At 44.1% G+C, this 21,684-nt stretch overlaps 2 protein-coding genes across 2 annotated transcripts in view; both read left to right on the top strand.

Annotated features, from left to right (window-relative positions):
- The window catches only part of LOC129705980 (ethanolamine kinase 1-like), a 125,617-nt gene that overhangs the window by 65,769 nt on the left and 38,164 nt on the right, over positions 1-21,684 (top strand). The gene's annotated exons all lie outside the window — the stretch shown is intronic.
- LOC129705947 (ethanolamine kinase 1-like) overlaps positions 14,175-21,684 on the top strand; it is a 217,703-nt gene continuing 210,193 nt past the window's right edge. The window contains exon 1 of the mRNA XM_055649882.1: positions 14,175-14,377. The gene's annotated coding sequence lies outside the window, so the exon portion shown is untranslated. The remainder of the gene's footprint in view (positions 14,378-21,684) is intronic.

Raw genomic sequence — 21,684 nt, 5'->3', positions numbered from 1 at the left:
ACAGTGGGACAAATCCCTTGTAACATGCTCGGCGTTCAGTAATGCAAAGGAATTTGCATTATATCCTTCCCCTACAGGTGTATGTCTCCATGCAATTGGCAAGCAACCACAAACACTGAAATGTTATAGACTTTAATTATACCTTGTTTGAACTTCAGTCACTTTTTACAAATATTTATGCATTTTCACCAGTTCTGTGTATATGTTTAATGTAAAGTTCCGAGCTGCAATTCGCTATTTAGTTCAGAATGATGAAATGGTATTTTCAGAATTGTTTGAAGAATTGTGTGCATTTATCAGTCTTTTGGGTGTGATTCCTTGCCCAGCCTCTGGTATTCCCACTTTGTAGAGAATTAGGTTCAAAGTAAGACGGTTTTAAGTGATGTTGCGATACGTCTGTAGTTTTGACAATTATTAAGAGAAAGCCATTAGTTGCTGCGTTTGTTTGTACTGTTTATAATCCTTTGATTCTTTTGAAAACCACCAGCAAGCTTTCATGCAAATGAAAACTTGGAAAGACTAATGTCATGGGAAGAAGAAAAAAAAGTGTCTGTTTTTTACCAAAGCTTCAACTTCCATATTTTTGAGGATTAGATGAGTATTCAAAGTGCACTTGTGCATTGGCAGGGATTTAAGGGCTTTCAAGAGGTTATCCAGGGAGCTTCAATTTCTCAACAGTTTTCTCCTATCCTTGAGTCCTTTTATCTATTTCTGAAGCATTTGCCATACGGTGGAATGCTGTTCTCAATGCTCTACTTCAGCTGGTCATATGGAGATGCAAGAGAATCATTTGTGCCAAATATCTTTATGTCTCTTCCCTCATTCTCAGGGAAGGATGTTTGTTTTACACTGATCTTCCACCGATGGTTTAACTGAGCATGTGAACTTGGTTTCATCAGTCTGAAGAAGGGTCTCGACCCGAAAAGTCACCCGTTCCTTCTATCCAGATATGCTGAGTGACTCCAGCATTTTGTGTCTATCTTTTGTGAGCTTGCTAAATGGGTATATCTGTGAAAATGAGCTTGTACGTGCTTGCATCGTGAATAACACTTTACATCTGCTACAACCACACTGTATTGTGATGTTTGTTGAGAAGCTGAATAAAATAACAGACGGGGAACAACTGTAGGAGTTCTCTGGGACATCCGCAAAAGACTAGTATAATTTAGTTTAATTTATTATTGTCACGTGTGCTGACGTACAGTGAAATCTTTTGTTGCGTGCTATCCAGTCAGTGAAAAGACCATACAACCACGATTACAATTATAATCAAGGCGTCCACTGTGTACAGATAAAGGATAAGGGCAAAACATTTAGTGCAAGGTAAAGTTCGATTAAAGATAGTTCAGTCTGCAATGAGGTAAACATGGTCAGGACCGCCCTCTAGTTGGTGAAAGGACGGTTTAGTTGCCTGATAACAGCTGTGAAGAAACTGTCCCTGAATCTGTAGGTGTGTGTTTTCAAAATTCTGTACCTCTTGCCTGATGGGAGAGAGGAGAAGAGGGGTGAGGCTGGTCCTTGATTATGCTGGTGGCCTTGCCGAGGTAGTGTGTGATGTGTAGATGGAGCCAATGGAAGGGAGGTTGGTTGTCGTGATAGCCTGCGCTGGGTCTACAAGTCGGCAATTCCTCGCGGGTCTTTAATGGAGAGTTTTAGAATTTTTTGAGATTTTTCTTTACAAAGAATAAAATGTCCATTCGTCCCATGAGATGGGAAGTGAATGCCTCATGCCTGGATCTCTAACTGTGGTCAGGAGTTGTGTGGGCAGTGGCCAGTGGTCCTGGAATTTACCAGAATGCTGCCTGGATAAGAGGGTATTAGCTTTAAGGAGATGTTCGACAAACTTGGATTGTTTTCTCTGGAGCATCAGAGTTTGAGGGGAGGCCTGATAGAAGTATATAAAATTATGAGTGTTTAGAGATTAGCTTAGAGGCCGTCCTCCCAGCGATCCCCGCACACGAACACAACCCTACACACTCCAGGGACAATTTCCAATTTTACCATGCCAGTTAACCTACAAACTTGTACCAGGGAGGAAACCGGAGCTCCTGAAGAAAACCCACCGAGGTCACGGGGAGAACGTACAAAACCCCATACAGGCAGCACCTGTAGTCAGGATCGAACTCGGATCTGTGCCGCTACAAGGCAGCAACTCTACCGCTGCGCCACAATGGGTGGCATAGATAGGTAGGTGATTGATGGTCGGTGTAGACGGGTGGGTTGAAGGATCCATGTCCATGCTGTCTCAATCAATTCAATATTTTCCCGACAAAAAGTTAATGGCACACTCGCTTCCCAGTGGTGAATATTATCATTAGAATATTGACAAATTAAATAAGTGGCAGCAACGATCAACTTGTGGTAAAGTAAGCTGTACCGATTGATGAGTATAGGATGTGTAACTACAGAGAGGATATTTATTATGGGCTGTAATCACATCTCTTCATCCTGTTTCATTGCCAATGCCTGTAATGCCACTGGGGAAAGAGCCTTTGCATTGTTCCAGAGTTAGTATCAGCAGAAGCCAGAAATTGTTGATGGGAGTTTCCAAAAAACATTTTTGGACTTTATGATACAGCATGGAAACAGGCCATTTAGCCCACTGAGTCCACGCCAAGAAGCGATCACCCCATACACTTGCACTATTCTACACACTTGGAACAGTTTACTGAAGTCAATTAACTTACAAACCTCAATGTCTTTGGAGTGTGGGAGGAAACTGGAGCTCCCGGAGAAAACCCACACGGTCACAGGGAGAATGTAAAAACTCCGTACAGACAGTACCCGTAGTCAGGATCGAACCCGGGTCTCTGGCGCTGTGAGGCAACAACACTACTGCTGCACCACCGTTTTAGACTATGACGGTACGGTGGCACAGTGGTAGAGTTGCTGCCTTACAGGGTTTGCAGTGTTGGAGACATAGGTTGTACCCCGACTACAGGTCCTGCCTGTACAGAGTTTGTACGTTCTCCCCGTGACCTGTGTGGGTTTTCGCCGAGATCTTCGGTTTCCTCCCACACTCCAAAGACGTACAGGTTTGTAGGTTAATTGGCTTGAAATAATTGTAAATTGTCCCTAGTGTGTGTAGGATGGTGTTAATGTGCGGGGATCACTGATCGGCACGGACCCAGTGGGCCGAAGGGCCAGTTTCCGCGCTGTATCTCTAAACTAAACTGGACTTTGACTGATGATTCTTGAACGATAATTTTTGACGTTGATTTTTATTAAAGAAAAATAAGATTTTTAAAACAGATGTGAGAAAAAGCTGTGAATTCACTGTGAATATAGTGGCGGTGAGATATGAAGTACAACTGACAGGACTCCAAATCATGACAAAATTACGATGATCTTCCTCAATCAATGTTATCACACACAGCATCGTGCCTTCTGTAAAGGATTCCAACCCAAAATGTCGCCTGCCCACTTCCCTACCCAGTCCCGTTGAGTTCCTCCAGCACTTTGTGTTTTGCTCAAGATTCCAGAATCTGCTCTTCCTCGCATTTCCAACATGCTTATTTTTTTCCACTTTAGTTTGCAGCTTACCTTCGAGACAATGACACCTTAATTCTCTTTTATTTGTGTATTTTTGCAGATCAATTTTGAAGAATAGGATATTTCCCCCCACATTTTATATATACTTATATCTGGGGATTAGTGCAGTTTTGGCACAGATAATTGTGACGTGCTGTTTTGCATGGATTAATTTATCTTAATTTCAACCAGTGCTACAGCACTGTCAGTGAAATTGTTAAATAGTGCCAGTAAAGTGTCAAATCTGATTACTGTTTTGCGCTTTAAACACGCTGAGCCAATAACTGGAATCAGTTGCATTCATGGTCTTGAAACATATGTCCATCCAGGGTTTCAACACATCACTTTTCTCAGCTGATTTTCTCCCTCTCGTTGCGGGGACTTTCATAAATAAAAACAAAACATTTATAGCCATGCAGCTGAGGAAAATAAATTATCATATTTAAAGCTGGAGGTATATTTACAAATTCATGTTTGCATATAATTGAACAATTTGGAGGCATCTAAGAGCCCAAATCTATTTGCCTGATTAATTAGCTGCATTCTTAATTGCAGGAAGAGTGTCTAAACAGAATTTGCCAGGTCCCTTTGAACAAAATTGCTCATTGGAAAATAAACCAGTTTAGTATTTCCCGCAGGGTGTGGACTTCCCAGGAGATCTACAGTGTGTTCAGGCTCTCTGGGTTGCTGCAGTAACTCTCCAAGAAGCATAATTATATCTTGGTGTGCACAAAATCCACAGCCCTTGGTATGTTTGTCAAATTAATGCGGTTGCAAGCTGCTTGTAACTCACTGCGGTTGGAGACCTCTTACTTGTTGGATTGCGTAAAACCTACTTCTTACCAGTAACGCATCCTGCAAACGTCTGGTTATTGTGCGGGAAGGGACTGCAGATGCTGGTTTCAACCGAAGATAGACACAAAATTCTGGAGCAACGCAGTGGGACGGGCAGCATCTCTGGAGAGACGGAATGGGTGAAGTTTCTGAAGAACGGCACCCGTTCCTTCTCTCCGGAGATGCTGCCTGCCCCGCTGAGTTACTTCAGCATTTTGTGTCTAACTTCTTGTGATGGTTCCAAATGGAGAAAAAGATTGGGCAACATTTCAGATTTTTAGTTTAGTTTTAGTTTTAGAGATAAAAGCGCGTAAACAGACCCTTTGGCCCATCGAGTCCGCATCGACCAGCAATCCCCACACACTAACATTATTCTACCTAGACACACTAGGGACAATTTATATTTATACCAAGCCAATTATCCTACAAACCTATACGTCTTTGGAGTGTTGGAGGAAACCAAAGAGCTCAGTGAAAACCCACGCAGGTCACGTGGGGAACGTACAAACTCCGTACAGAAGGCACCCGTATTAAGACTGAAGGATGAGGAAGGGTCCCGACCCGAAATGTCACCCATCCTTTTTCTCCAGAGTTGCTGCCTGACCCGCTGAGTTACTCCAGCACTTTGTGTCTACCTTTGGTATAAACCAGCATCTGCAGTTCTTAGGTTCTACTATTGTTCCAAATCTTGATTTTTTGGCAGATGTGTACCTGGATTGTTGAAAGTTGCAAAATAATTGTTTTAAATGTTTCATTTTGCAGTAAGCTTCATACCTAAAACTACAATTATACTGGAATCTCCATCACAACTCAGGTGATTTCAACACACTCGGAATTAAGAGCCAAGAATTTGATAGGCCGAAGGGCATGTTTTCCTGTTGTATCTTTCAAACAATCGCCAATTCCAGGGTAGTTTGATGATTGCTGAAGTGAAGTGAACGGGATTGAGAATTCGCAGAATAGTATTGCAACGAGTGAAAGGTGTGTTTCTGAAACTACAGTAAATATAGCCAAGAACTTATTGTCTTTGAAAGTCGAAATGTGTTCACTCAGATAAAATTGTAACAGATTCACTTGTGGGAATGGAATGGGTTTCAATTAAGAATTACTAACCGCACGCGTTATGTCACTAATGCAAGATCAAGGCAGTACTTCAAAGCAGGGTGCTAAAGTTAGTTACTTGCAGGTCGAAGAGGTGGTGAATGGGACCAGGAAGATGCTCAGGAAGAAGTGACAAGTTGCAAGACTGGAGCAGGAGAAATGAATGAAGATGGGCAGAGAGAAGAATGGTAGCAGAATGCGTTTTATTTAAGTATCTTTCATACCAAATAGAAAAATCAGCAATTCAAGGAAATCTTTAAGGATTCCATTGATAGAGGAATCGCTGGCTCTTGAGTTGGGGCAGAATCCTGGGGCGTGGCATTCATTCAATTCGAGAATAAAGTGGCTGTGGTATCATTACCTGCTTTGGGACAGAGAGCAAGGGTCTGACCATGGTGATCTATGTTGTGGATAGTCAAAGTGATCACGGCAACTTTTGAAGAGATGTATAGCAGAGGAGAAGGAAAGTTCTTTTGGCATTTTCAAGAGTCAAGAGGGGTAAAAGATTGTAACCTTCCCTTTGTCCACCTTGTTTCGACGAATGCAAGCAACCCGGCGTGCACAATCAAATTAGATCAAATAGAACAAGTTGTCCTACAACTTAAGGCTGTGCACGCCATATGCAAGAAGAAGAAGAAGTTAAGAGTGTTTTATTGTCATAGATACTGAAACGGAACAATGGAATTCGTATTAGCAACAGCACAACAGGTATGTAAACACAGTTCAATTCAATTCAATTCAACTTTAATGTCATCGCACAAATACAAGTATGAGTACAACGAAATGCAGTTTTGCGTCAGTCCATAGTAGTTGTGCATAAAGAAATTAAAAAATAAATAAAAATAAAAAATAAAAGAAAATAGAAAGAGAGAAGATACAGAATAATCAAAAAAATGCAGAATAATTAAACAATGGGGACGGAGGGACCGGAGAAATCTATCGGTGGGACTCCGAGTTCAGCAATGTGATTGTATAATTGTAGAAGCTGTTCCTCATCCTACTAGTACGTGACCTGAGGCTCCTGTACCGCCTCCCTGATGGGAGGAGGGCAAACAGTCCATGGTTGGGGTGTGAGGGGTCTTTGATGATCTTCCCGGCCCGTCTCAGACACCGTTTTCAGTGCACTGTAAATACCATAGTAAATACCAAAATAGTTAATGTGTATTATATGTACGTATAATAGAGCAAACACATATATAATGCACAAGTCTACATAATTCAGAGCTTATTTGAAGTTGTAGTGTTCAATAGCTTGATGGTTGTAGGGAAGAAGCTGCTCCTGAACCTGGACGTTACAGTTTTCAGGCTCCTGTACCTTCTTCCCGAAGGCGGGAGTGAAATGGGAGCGTGGTCAGGGTGGTGTGGGTCTCTGATGATGCCGGCTGCCTTCTTGAGGCAGTGACTCCTGTAGACCCCTTCAATGGTGGGGATGTCAGTACCCGTGATGGAGCAGGCAGTGTGTGGTGGGGAGGGCAGTACCCATGATGGCGATCGAGTTGTCAAACCAGGCTGTGATGGAATAGTCAATGGCGCCATCGATTATGGGTTTGCTGGAAGTTTCACCAGGCAGAGAAAGTGATCACATAGGAACATCCATGTGGCAATTCTGGCAAAGTTACTTGCAAAACCGCAAAGTCGTACCACTAATCACAGGTGGGAGTAGGTCAAGAGTGCCATGGATTCTCAATGTGGATATGAGGACAACACCATTTGAACTGTGCCAAAGCTGAGAGATGAGATGCAGAGCGCAGAGACAATTCACGAGGATGTTGCCAGGACTCGAGGGCCTGAGCTATAGGGAGAGGTTGGGCAGGCTAGAACTTTGTTCCTTAGGGTGTAGGAGGCTGAAGGATGATCTAATACAGGTGTATAAAGCCATTCCAGAAGTGGCAGCACTGCCTTGCAGCTGCGGCTCGCCTGCAGTCCGTTTGTCTTTTCTTTTTTTGTTTTCCTTTGTCCCGTTGTTACAGTTTATTTCAGTTTATTTAGTTGTGTATGTGTGTGGGGGGGGGGGGGGGTGGGTGTAACATGGGTTTTGATTCTTCCTTCGGGGGGGGGATGCGACCTTTCTTGCCGTATCCCCCGTCTCCGTGTCCGTCTGCGCTGAGGCCTATCGCGGAGCTGGCGGCCTCCAACTGGGACCGACCTCAAGGCTCCGGAGGCAGAGCCAGCGAGGACTTACCAACATGAGGCTGGTCGACTTTGGGGCTGTGGTTGCGGGGCGACCCAACTTCCGACCCGACTTCGGAGGCTCGGCAGCGGGCCTGTAGACGACATCGTCGGGAGCTCGCAGGTCCCAGGTTGGTGACCTGTTTTTCCGGAGCTCCCGCAACTACAGCTGCGTCCGCTGGACTGGAGGGCGGCAGCTTCGGCAGCTTCGACCGCCCCGGGCCGCGGAGTTTGAACCGGCCCGTTTGCGGAACTCAGATTCAGCCGCGGGACTTGCTCACCATCACCCGGCGGGGTCACAACATCGGAGGCCTGGATTGCCTCAGCGCAGAGGGAGAGCAAGGAGGGAAGAGACAATGACTTTGGGACTTTAAACTGTGTTGAGTGTTTGTTTTGTTATTTATTCTATGTTATGACTGCAGGCTAAACCATTCCATTGCACTGAAAAGGGCAATAACAATAAAATTGAATCCAATCCAATCCAATGAGGGGAATAGATAGAGTGAATGTCCTTGTGTTTGAGGCAGTGCAGCGTAGGTTCACGAGATTGATCACTGGGACTGTCATATGAGGAAAGATTGAAACGACAAGGCTTGTACTCACTGGAGTTTAGAAGGATGAGGGGGCACCTTATAGAAACATATAAAATTATAAAAGGACTGGACAAGCTAGATTGCAGGAAAAATGTTCCCAATGTTGGGCAAGTCCAGAAGCAGGGGCCACAGTCTTAGAATAAAGGGGAAGCCATTTAAGACTAAGGTGAGGAAAAACTTTTTCACCCAGAGAGTTGTGAATTTGTGGAATTCAGGCCAAGTCACTGGATGTATTTAAGAGAGAGTTAGATAGAGCTCTAGGGGCTAGCAGAATCAAGGGATATGGGGAGGAGGCAAGCACGGGTTATTGATTGGGGACGATCAGCCATGATCACAATGAATGGCGGTGCTGGCTCGAAGGGCCGAATGGCCTCCTCCTGCACCTAATTGGTGGTTTTGTGGAACAAGATGCCATAGGACGTAGTTGAGGCAGGGACTCTAACAAAATGTAGAAGGTACTTGAGGATGAGATTGTAGGAGATTAGTTTAATTTGGCAGCATAATTGACACAGACATTGTGGGTCGAAGGGCCTGTTCCCATGTGCACTGTTCTGTGTTCTGTGTTCTGTGTTCTGCTCTAAGAGATTATGAATGTGTGCTGTGTCTAAGAGATGCTCACCAGGAAAACTCTTCAAGTTATGTTATGAATCCAATAACTTCCCCTCTCTCACCAACCCTCTCCCATCCCACTTCTCCGACTAGTTCTATTGTCCAGCTGATTGAATATTACTGATTTTTATACCTCGTTGTCACCTTCCCCTCAGTTAACAATGAGCCAGTCTACATTTCCTTATCAACATCTGCATTGATCTGTCATTTTACTGCTTTGATCTGTCACCTTATCTTCCATATCTACACTCCCTCTCCCCTGACTGTCTGAAGAAGAGTCTCGACCCGAAATGTCACCCATTCCTTTTCTCCAGAGATGCTGCCTGTCCTGCTGAGTTCCTCCAACATTTTGTGTCTATCTTCAATGAATGAATGGTTTTTAAGGAACTTGATGTGCTATGGTTTCAGCATATTGAATTACAAACATAAAGCATGTCTTTACTGTTAACATGTCTTTTAGCCCTTTTACTGCTGGCAAGTTCTCTGCTGCTTTCGATCAGCTCTGCGCCCCCTCTGCGTCCATTCCTCTTGGTACGGAGGAGATTAGTTCGTGGTTTCATTCTTCATGCAGGACTATACTGGACTCTGTGGCTCCGTTAAGATCATTGAAGCCGAGGGCTAAACCTGAACCCTGGTTCAGTGCAGTGACTCGTGCAGCACGACGGGAGTGTCGTAGAGCTGAGCGAAAGTGGAGGAAGGACAGGCTACAGGTTTCACTTCAAATTCTCAGGGACTGTTGGCGTCACTACCAAAACAGTGTTAAAAAGGCCAAGAGAGAGTACCTGTCTAAAATTATTGTGTCAAAGTGTAACAACCCTCGTGTGCTATTTGAAATCATTGACTCTGTTCTAAATGCCCCGCAGCCTGTCTGTCTGGAAGCTTCACCTGAAATGTGTAATGACTTCCTGCACTTTTTTGTTGATAAGGTTGTTTCCTTAAGGGCTAACATTTCAGCACCTGCCTCTGACCCTTCTGTTTCGGTCCCTTGCCTGGTGGTATTCAACAAGTTTGAGCCTGTGACTATATCGTATTTAAAGGATGTGGTTTCCCATATTAAGCCATCGGGTTCTCCTTGTGATGCGGTCCCTCCACATCTTTTTAAGGAGGTTTTCTCTAGTATAGGGCAGTCGGTTCTTACCATTATTAACAGCAGTTTGTGTTCTGGGGTTGTCCCCGTGAGTTTTAAGCATGCGGTAGTGCAACCACTACTTAAGAAACCTGGCCTGGATCAATCTGTTCTGGCCAATTTTAGACCCATCTCGAAATTGCCTTTTATTTCTAAATTACTGGAGAGAGTTGTTTATGCTCAGCTAAAACTATTCCTGGAGGAGCATGATATTCGGGAGATCTTCCAGTCTGGATTTAAAACCATGCACAGCACGGAGTCAGCATTGCTAAGGGTTTTTAACGATATCCTCCTGGCTAATGATTCTGGGGATTGTGTGGTTCTTGTCCTGCTGGACTTGTCTGCCGCCTTTGATACGGTGGACCATAATATCTTATTATCTCGGCTACAGCAGTTAGTGGGCATCTGCGACAGTGCCCTGGGATGGTTCAGGTCCTATCTGGCGGGCAGAACCATGTGTGTTAGCCTTGCTGGGTTTGAATCCTCTTCCGCTCCCCTGTCATATGGGGTTCCACAGGGTTCGATTCTGGGGCCCCTGCTTTTCTCGCTGTACATACTTCCTCTGGGTTCCATCCTTAGAAAGCATGGCATCTCCTTCCACTGTTATGCAGATGATACCCAGCTTTATTTGCCGCTGAGGGGGGAAGATGCCTTTTCTGTAAAATCGCTTCTGTCTTGTTTTGATGACATTAAGTCCTGGTTGGCCCTAAACTTTCTTGGATTTAATGAAAAGAAGACAGAGGTGATTTTATTTGATCCCAATGGCTGCCGTGAACCTCCATTTGTTGATTTAGGTCCATTGTCAAGGTACGTGAAGCCAACAGTTGTGAACCTGGGTTTTAGGATGGACAGTGGCTTTAAATTAGATCGCCAAATATGCGCGGTGGTTAAGTCCAGCTTCTTTCACCTAAGGAAGCTGGCGAAGGTGAAGCCCATTCTCGAGCGGCAGCATTTTGAGACAGTAATCCATGCCTTTATTACATCTAGGCTGGATTACTGTAACGCGCTCTATTTTGGTGTTGCTCGTTCTTCACTGGCTCGTCTCCAGTTGGTTCAGAATGCTGCTGCTCGCCTTTTAACAGGGACTCGAAAGAGGGAGCACATATCGCCAATGCTGGCCTCCCTACACTGGCTCCCGGTGCACTTTCGGGTTCATTTTAAGTTACTGTTATTTGTTTTTAAATCTCTGAATGGGCTCGCCCCGCCTTACCTCTCTGAGCTGCTCCACCCATACACTCCTGCCCGGTCCCTCAGGTCAGCTGGTCAGCTGCTCCTGGAGGTACCGAGGTCTAGTCGGAGGCTCAGAGGGGATAGAGCCTTCTCTGTTGCTGCTCCGGCACTCTGGAACACCCTGCCGCTGCACATCAGACAGGCCCCCTCACTGTCCATCTTCAAATCCAGTGTTAAAATGCATTTGTACTCCCTGGCTTTTGACCATGCCTGAGGCTTTGCTTCTGTTTGTGGTGTTTTTGATGTTTCTTTATTTTACATGTCTTTTCCTACTATTTCTTTTGATTGTTATTTTTGGTGTGTATTAACTTTTTTGTCAATGATTAGTGATGTACAGCACTTTGTTGCAGCTATGTTTGTTTTTAAAGTGCTCTATAAATAAAATTATTATTATTATTATTATTATTATTAACATACACTGGGCATACGGAAACACTGCTGTTAATATTATACTCCAAATTTACTCGTAATCTGAATGCTGCCGCCTGAGAGATTTATCCAGCGGATTATCACCAGTAGTTTTTATTCCTGACTGTAATCACCCTTATTTGTAAATTTAATGCAACTGCTTAAAAGGCAAAGAAATCCTAGATTTTTGTAGTCACCATTTTATTAGCCTCTCTGTAGACACCTCTGATCTTCATGGCTTTTTATAAAGTCTTTTTTGATTGGGACTAATCCTATGATTCAAGAAAACACATCAATGCCAACAGTAACATTGGGTGACTTGCTTTGTGTCAGTCCAGATACAACATTTCACAGCCTCTAAAGTTTACTTCAGATATACAGTGCGGAAGCAAGCCCTTTGATCCATCGAGTCCACGCCGACCATCACACAAAGCACCACCTGAGGTCAGGATCGAACCTGGGTCTCCGGTGCTGTGAGCTGTGGCAATGAATTCAGCTACACCACTGTGCTGCCCAGGTTACCACAAATTGTTTAGAGACACAAGGAGTCAAGTCAAGTCAAGTTTATTTGTCACATACACATACGAGATGTGCAGTGTAATGAAAGTGGCAATGCTCGCGGACTTTTGTGCAAAGACAAACAACAAAACAACCAAACAAATTATAAACACAATCATAACACACATATTCTTTTACATAATAAATAATGGAAGGAAAAACGTTCAGTAGAGTTAGTCCCTGGTGAGATAGGCGTTTACAGTCCGAATGGCCTCTGGGAAGAAACTCCTTCTCAACCTCTCCGTTCTCACAGCATGGCAACGGAGGCGTTTGCCTGACCGTAGCAGCTGGAACAGTCCGTTGCAAGGGTGGAAGGGGTCTCCCATGATTTTATTTGCTCTGGAGTTGCACCTCCTGTTGTATAGTTCCTGCAGGGGGGCGAGTGAAGTTCCAATAGTGCGTTCGGCCGAACACACTACTATCTGCAGAGCCTTCTTGTCCTTGGCAGAGCAATTCCCAAACCAGATGGTAATGTTCCCGGACAAGATGCTTTCCACCACCGCTGCGTAGAAGCACTGGAGGATCCTCGGAGACACTCTGAACAAGGAACTGCAGATGCTGGAATCTTGAGCAAAATACAAAGTGCTGGAGGCACTCTGCGGGTCAGGCAGCATCTATTGGGGAAATGGACAGGCGACGTTTCAGTTCGGGACCTTCTTCAGTCTGTCCATTCTCTCCACAGAGCTGAGCCACAGAGCTGATACTCCAGCACTTTGCATCTTCATCTAAAGTTGTTTCCTCCTTCAAAGTATGTACTTCCTTTTTCACGGAACAGCATTATTACTAAAGCGAGGCACAATTGTGAAGCTCTATAACACAACTCAATCATCACTTGATCATTCCACCCTCTCACATCTGTACACTGAGTGATACAACGTGGAAACAGGCCCTTCAGTCCAACTTGCCCATATTGACCAACATGTCCCAGCGACACTAGTCCCATCTGCCTGCACTTGGCCTTTATCACTGTAAACCTGTCCTATCCATGTACCTGTCTCAATGTCTCTTAAATGTTGCAATAGTGCCTGCATCAACTACCTCTTCTGTCAACTCATTCCATACACCCACCATCCTTTGTGTAAAAATGTTACCCCTCAGGTTCATATTAAAGCTTCCCCCCATCGCCTTAAACCCATATCCTCTTTTTCTCGATTCCTCTGCTCTGGGCAAAAGAGTAAGTTCATAAGTTCATAAGTAATAGGAGCAGAATTAAGGGGCTGTCCCACTTGGGCGACCTAATCTGCAAGTTTAGAAGAGTTTGCCCTGGACTCAAACTCGCAGCATGGTCGACACGAGGTCCTATGAGATAGCTGAAACTCTCCTTCATGCTCGAGGGAAGTTCCCGCCTACTCGCGGCCTCAGCTAGGTCGCGGAAACATTTTCAGGATATTGAAAACATTTCCGCGAGTATAATTTGGTTGGCATAGGTCTTTTTCACATAGTGCAGTGGAGTGGGGTCACTATTTACTTACAGGCACTGGAGAGCAGCCGTAGGCTATCTCCTTCGCTGACCTGGCATTTTGATTGGCTCATTGGAGTTTTCAGGACCTAATGGTAGGTAAAATGCCCGCTAAACGTTATTATCATATCACATCTATATATAATATTAAAACTGTGTGTGTGTGTGTGTGTGTGTGTGTGTGTGTGTGTGTGTGTGTGTGTGTGTGTGTGTGTGTGTGTGTGTGTGTGTGTGTGTGTGTGTGTGTGTGTGTGTGTGCGTGTGTGTGTGTGTGTGTGTGTGTGTGTGTGTGTGTGTGTGTGTGTGTGTGTGTGTGTGTGTGTGTGTGTGTGTGTGTGTGATTCGGTGTGTGTTTGATTCCCTTGGTCCGCCAGCACTCCGTCATGAAACTCCATCATTATTTTCCATTTCGCTAGCTCATTCCCTTTTACATTCCATTATGCACTCCTCAAAACATTTTTACTTTTTTTATGTACCCATTTTCAAATAAAATCCTCCATCCCCCACTCACTCATTTTGTCGCCTCCTGCTGGCCAGCCACCATAACGGCTGCTGACACCCACCTCTGCTCCAAAAACGCCAACATTTTTCCCAACCGCTGGTGCCCGGCCCGGATCTGTCACGCTGCCGCAAGCCAAACATCGCATCTTCAACCGCTGCGGGGGGGACAGCCAGCGCGACAGAGCCGGCGTCTCAGAAGTGCCGAGGATGCGAGGCCTCACACTCTCTAACCGCCACTTTCACTTACTTCATTCCACAGTGAGTTCAGTTCGGTAAAAGGAAGTAAATTGGGGTAAAAGGAGCAAATTAATAATTTTAATATAATATCAAGGGAGGTAGTTATATCCAGCTCGCTGTTTCAACGCGGCCGGTCGATCCAGCTCGAGGCTTGCCAGGCGAGTGCCCTCGAGCTTGAAGGTCGAAGACACTCTTCTGGACTCGCGGATTAGGTCGCCCAAGTGGGACTGGCCCTTTAGGCCATTCGGCCCATCATCTACTCTGCCATTCAATCATGGCTGACCTATCCTTCCCATTCTCTTGCCTTCTCCCCATAAGCCCTGACACCCATACTCATCAAGAATCTATCTATCTCTGCCTTAAAAATATCCATTTACTTGTCCTCCACAGCCGTCTGTTGCAATGAATTCCACAGATTTACCGCCCTCTGGCTAAATAAATTCCTCCTCATCTCCTTCCTAAAGGAACGTTGTTTGAGCCTTTAGGTCTCGGTCTTCAAAGACTCTTTTCCTGAGTCTGGCGTAGGCTCCGCTGGCAAAACATGAGCATCTGAGTGGAATAAAAAGGGTGAACACACAGTCTTCTACCCAGGATAGAGGAATGACGAACCAGAGGACATAAGTTTAAGGTGAGATGAGAAAGATTTAATAGGAACCTGAAGGGCAACTTTTTCGCACAGAGGGTGCTGGGGACATGGAACGAGCTGCCCGAGGAGATGGTTGAGGCAGGTACTATAACAACATCTAAATGACATTTGAACATATACATGGAATGGAAAGGTTCTATCTCTGTGAATATATTCTATATGACTATGTCAAATAAAACAGAATTTAGTGCTACAGCAATTTATTGCTGCAGTAACAGAGAAAAAAATCAATATCTGCAATGAGGTAGGTTGGAAGATTGGGATGATATCCTAGCTTATGGGAAGACTATTCAGCAGGGAAGAAGCAATTCTGAATCTGGTGGTGCGCGCTGTCAAGATTTTGTTTCTTCTGCCCCAATGGGATACGGGAGAGAGCTTGGGGTGGGAATGACTGGGGTGGGAAAGGTCTTTGCTTATGCTGGCTCTTTCCCAAAGTAGTGTAAAGTGTAGATGGAGCCAACGGTGGGGGAGTCTGGCTTGTGTGATCATGTTCCTTTTAAAGTAAGAGTGCATACATGCTATAGATACAAATGCATGTTACTGTAAAATATAAACCAATTAGTGCGTCTTTTAGTTTTATCGTAAACTGATCAGCCAAAATTGGGCTGACCTCAATCTGAAATTGGGTCTCGACCCGAAACGTCACCCATTCCTTCTCTCCAGAGATGCTGCCTATTCCGTTGTTACTCCAGCACTTTGCGTCTATCGTTAGTTGACAATTTAGTTTAGTTAAAGATCGATCCTGACTAAGAAAGCTGTCTGTATGGAGATTGTAATTTCTCCCTGTGGCCACGTGGGTTCTCTCTGGGAGCTCTGGTTTGCTCCCACATTCCAAAGACGTGCAGGTTTGTCGCTTAATTGACTTTGGTAAAAAAGGTAAATTATCCTTAACGTGTTGGATAGTGCTAGTGTACGGGGTGTTTGCTGGTTGGCACGGACTCAGTGGGCTGAAGGGCCTGTTTCCACGCTATATCTCTAAAGACTCTAAAGAGAGATTTTCAAGTTACCTGCAGTTTAACTGGGAAACACTGTTGGTGAGTAAATTGCTTGCTGTTGGTTATATCACTGTAAACCAGGCTGGGATTTGAGTGGCCACACTGACAAAGGAATCCAACAAAACACTCCCTTTTGATCTTTTTACAATCACTGAAGCCACCTTTGAAGATTTGATGTTTACTTTATGTGCCTCTTTTCATAATTTAGATATTGGAGGAACAGACGGCAAGCCATTAGCACAACTCTTTGCTGTTCCATTTCAAACGCATCCCAATGTGGGAGGTAGCGGGCACACATGCTGAAGGACAACTGGAAGCAAAGCAAAGCTTAAGAGAAGCCGTTTAATAAAAAAAGGAAGATAAACGTTCTTAAAAGCCCAGTCTTCATGATAAAAGTAAAAATGGGAACATTAAATCAGTAGCTTCGGTAAATAAGCCATTGAGTTCCAGCCAGAGTGTGTCTGAGAGGCAGAGATGGACCTTGTGGCTGAGAGCTTCTATGTGATGGTTAGATTGTTGAAAGTTAGTACCATTGGGAGGTAGATACAGGAGACTGAAAACCGTGGCCTCCATGTTCAAGAACAGCTTCTTCCCAGCAACCACAAAACTCTTCAACACTGCACATCACTAACCTTAACCCTATCTCAGCATCTATGATTGATCACAAACTTTGCATTATGGTTGCACATGTTTTTTGTTTTGGTATTATTATGAGCTCTCTGCCTAAGCATAGAGCAGTACAATACAGAAATAGGCCCTGTGATGCAGCTTGCCGACCAAGGTACCCCAGCTAGGTTAGTCCCTTTGCCCAAACCTGACCCATAGACCCCCCCAAACCTTTCTCCCACGTACCTGTCCAAGTGGCTTTTAAATGTATAGGAAGGAACTGTGGATGCTGGTTTAAACCTGTCCCACTGAGTTACTCCAGCATTTTGATACTTCTACTTTGTACCACACTTTAACCTCCCGCTGCCTTAGCAGGGCAAAGAATATCATCAAAGACAGCTCCCATCCTGCGTTTGGACTGTTCGACCTGCTGCCCTCTGGAAGGGGCTATAGGTGCATCAAATCCAGGACAAACAGACTCAGGAATAGTTGCTTTCCGAGAATTATATCTACTATAAATTCAAATTCACACATGCACTGACTACACCGCCCAACACGGACTTCCATCTGTATATATGTATATATGTATGTAGCGCCGCAGAATTTGTGCACCTATTCCCCCCCCCCCCCCCTCCCTTCTGTTTTTTTTTGTTTTTTTCTGTTTCTTGTTTTTTGTGCTAAATTGTATGTATGCACTGAGTACGAGCAGCTTTCAGTTTCACTGTACATGTATAGTGACAATAAATGGCATATCATATCATATCATAAGAATAAGGAGTAGGCCATTTAGAACGGAGACAAGGAAACACTTTTTCTCACAGAGAGTGGTGAGTCTGTGGAATTCTCTGCCTCAGAGGGCGGTGGAGGCAGGTTCTGTGGATGCTTTCAAGAGAGAGCTAGATAGGGCTCTTAAAAATAGTGGAGTCAGAGGATATGGGGAGAAGGCAGGAACGGGGTACTGATTGGGGATGATCAGCCATGATCACATTGAATTGCGGTGCTGGCTCAAAGGGCCGAATGGCCTACTCCTGTACCTATTGTCTATTGTCTATTGTACCGTGAACCTTGTACCTTCCAAAGAGTCCACCAGGGACTATACTGGAAGTTGGACAATTTTATACTGGGCAATTTTTTATAATTACCAAGCCAATTAACCTACAAACCTGTACGTATTTGGAATGTGGGACGAAACCGAAGATCTCAGAGAAAACCCATGCAGGTCACGGGGAGAACGTACAAACTCCATACAGACAACGCCCGTAGTCGGGATCGAACCCGGGTCTCCGGCGCTGCATTTTGCTGCCTGTTTCATACTGAAGGTTTATAAAAAAATAGACAACCACGACCGAGAGAAACATAAAATCCAAGAGGGCAGGACGGAACTGCAGATTCTGGTTTAAACCGAAGATAGACACGAAAAGCTGGAGTAACTCAGCAGGCCAGGCAGCATCTCTGGATAGAAGGAATGGGTGACGTTTTGGGTCAAGATTTATTCGTTAATATTCAAGTTATCATGATTTCTTTGATCAAATATGGATTCATGAGAATAAACCTGCAATTTTAATATGATACTTCATCAAACACATTTGAATGGGGACATATAATTATTAGGCAGCAGGTAGTTGACACTGGCAGATAATGCTGGTCACCTACATAACCAATTATTAATTTACTGCATTATTTATTATATCGTTATCTGTGCGTTAAAGGTCCACCGTCGATTTTTTGGCAACTGGTAGTCTGGCACCCCTCCTTTATTTTGGACGAAATTCTCCCCCCCCACCCGAAAATGTGCCGTCTGGGGCGGGTGAGGCGGCCGATCTCGACCTCATCGGGACTTTGCCGCCGATCGGCGGGTCGAATTTGCCGCTTGCTCTGGAACTCCGTCCCAGCTCGAGCCGGCGGATCTGTTCCCAAAGCCGACTTCCATACCCGACTTTGCGGGCCGGTGTCTCGGTCCCCCAAAGCCATGACCTCTGTTGGTCCAGCAAAATGGATAATCCAGAAAGGCTCTGGAATCAAGGATGCCAGAAAATCGGTGGTGGACCTGTATTACAGTCATGGGTCTACAAGGAAGAACTTATTGTTCCGTTGCCAGTGTACATGGTAATTATATACTCCTGACTCTTAAAAGTTTGCAATCCTGACCTACTACTGGATTTGTATACCTGTACATAGTCCGTCAGTTATGAAATATGGTGCCAAAATGAAACTAGAAGAAGCTTAAAAGAAACATTGATAAATAAATGGCGTGAACAAACATATTGTGAATGGACGTGCCCCACCGTCATTCTTTGGGGATCTGTTTTTGCACTAATATTGTTTTATTTTATTGAACTCTCTTCTGTTTATTATGTAAATAGCTCGTTCTAAGCTTCCCCCCAATCTAGTTTCCGTCAAAAATCACTGAGTCAAGCACTTGCGCATCTAAACTTAATTTTGTAAAATACATAATTACAGTTCCCACTGCTATATCTAACCACCGCGGGTTCGATCCTCGTATCTGCCTGGCCAAGCCCTCTTTATCCTTGTTCAAACAGAGACACTCCAGAAGGTCACGCAGTCCTAAGCGCTCTCCCAGAAGATCGACACAGGACATCGTGGGAGCAGTCTTTTATAGGTCCCAGAATCTTGAGGGGCCGAACCACATGGGGGTGGTCTCTTTACAGTCCAATAACAAATATCGATTAACACAGTATATGATAGACATTTCCCTAACCCAATAATACAGTAATAATAATAATAATAATAATTTTATTTATAGAGCACTTTAAAAACAAACATAGCTGCAACAAAGTGCTGTACATCACTAATCATTGACAAAAAAGTTAATACACACCAAAAATAACAATCAAAAGAAATAGTAGGAAAAGACATGTAAAATAAAGAAACATCAAAAGCATCACAAACAGAAGCAAAGCCTCAGGCATGGTCAAAAGCCAGGGAGTACAAATGCGTTTTAACACTGGATTTGAAGATGGACAGTGAGGGGGCCTGTCTGATGTGCAACGGCAGGGTGTTCCAGAGTGCCGGAGCAGCAACAGAGAAGGCTCTATCCCCTCTGAGCCTCCGGCTAGACCTCGGTACCTCCAGGAGCAGCTGACCAGCTGACCTGAGGGACCGGGCAGGAGCGTATGGGTGGAGCAGCTCAGAGAGGTAAGGCATGGCGAGCCCATTCAGAGATTTAAAAACAAATAACAGTATCTTAAAATGAACCAATACATTGTCGTCAAAAGAAAGTTTTAGGAGGCAAACAAGAATAAACATTGAAACATGTGCCCTGAGATTCAAACAGTTTCTCCAAGGCTCAACAATTCGACCAATCATCGATTAACAGGATGACCGTCTCGCAACATTATTTATACTATTTACAATGCTTTTGCAGCAATTCAATAAAAATGATGTATTTAAGGTTCATTTGCAAAACTGCTATACATTTTATCAATTTAGGAGAAACAAGGAGAACACCTGGACCTCTCACCATCCTGCATATCTGTCTAAGCCTAGACTGGCCGGCGCCATTCAAAGCCTGTAAAGTTCAGCTGACAAGGGTTAAGCATTCTGACAAGTGCAGGGATCCTACATTTTATGGTGTCTTTAATTTGGCCAGTATTAACATTCCCCCATTTTATCATTCATGATAACCCTCATTATAAATGATGACCCCAAAATACAATGATGACTGCTATACTTTAACAAATGTTCTAATAAGAAGTTGTTGATGTAGCTTCTCAGAATTTCATCGAGCTTCCCTTTTTTGTGGGCGTAGCTCCATGATTTCTGTCTGATGAGTCTTCACCTCCCGAGTTTTCGTGGGCGCGAATCCCATCCATCAATCTTGATAGTTCATTGGTCCTTAATTCGTAATAGACTGGAGAATTTCTAAGAAATCCTGGGAGGAAACAAGTTAACCACTGATACCTTCACTAATATTCTTACAATGATGAAGATGCACCCAGGCATTTCTTCCATCTACTTTTACTGCTGTCGGAGTCATTAGAAGAACTAGGTAAGGTCCTTCCCAACAAATGTCTGATCCTTCCCTCACCCAATTCTTCTCTAAGACATAGTCTCCAAGTTTTATTTTAATGGGAGTTACTAATGAAGGCATATCACCATAACTGGCTGCTTTCACTCTACAATGTACATCTCTTAAGGCTCTGGTCAAGACTAAGATGTAGTCGGTCATCTCTGCAGTCATATGGTGGAAATTAACTATTTTCATCGCATTCTGGTTAATCTAGATTTCCCTGCAGGTGTGACTCTCATCGGAAATAAGGCTATTGGGAGTAATTTAATCCATCCAAGTCCAGTCTCTGCCTTTAATTTGGCTAATTTAGTTTTAAGGGTCTGGTTTGCCCTTTCCACAAATCCAGCAGCCCGTGGTCGATAAGCACAATGTAATTGCTGCTGGATCCCCAGCTCTTCACAAAATTCTTTAGTGATTTGTCCGATAAAGTGTGGACCGTTATCTGAGCTAAGTCGAATGGGAATGCCGAATCTAGGGACAATTTCTCTCATTAGCACCTTGACAACAGTAGCCGCTTTATTGTTAAGGGTTAGGTATGCTTCAATCCACTATGACAAGAACGTATTTATATCGTTGGCATCTTTCTAATTCAATATAGTCCATTTGCAATGTTTCAAAAGGACCCATAGGCAACGGTGTTTTCCCTCCATCATATCCTACTCCGTTCCCTGGGTTGTATTTCTGGCAGACCAGACAATTCCCTGGGTTGTATTTCTGGCAGACCAGACAATTACTACTTACCTTCTGAGCAAAAGATTGTAATTTTGGTTTGCATAGTGCATGCACTCTATAACATTTACTGCTAATGAGTGTGTCATGCAAGTTTGCCCTGCTGGAGTGGGCCACAGCCCAGTCATACAATCCAGTACACATCCCAGTTGTCTCTATCTTTCCTTATCTCCTTCAGTAGCCTCTTCTTGTAATCGAACGATTTATTGGATGGTTGGCATCAGTTTCTCCAAGGAGGACGTTAGTTACACTTTTACCATTTTTGGTACCTTACGTTCCCATGATACATTCTTAGCTACTAAATCGGCATTACAATTTCCAA

This window comes from Leucoraja erinacea, chromosome 18, assembly GCF_028641065.1.
Source record: "Leucoraja erinacea ecotype New England chromosome 18, Leri_hhj_1, whole genome shotgun sequence".
NCBI classification, from domain to species: Eukaryota; Metazoa; Chordata; class Chondrichthyes; order Rajiformes; family Rajidae; genus Leucoraja; species Leucoraja erinaceus.
This window is presented reverse-complemented; position numbering and strand designations above follow the sequence as displayed.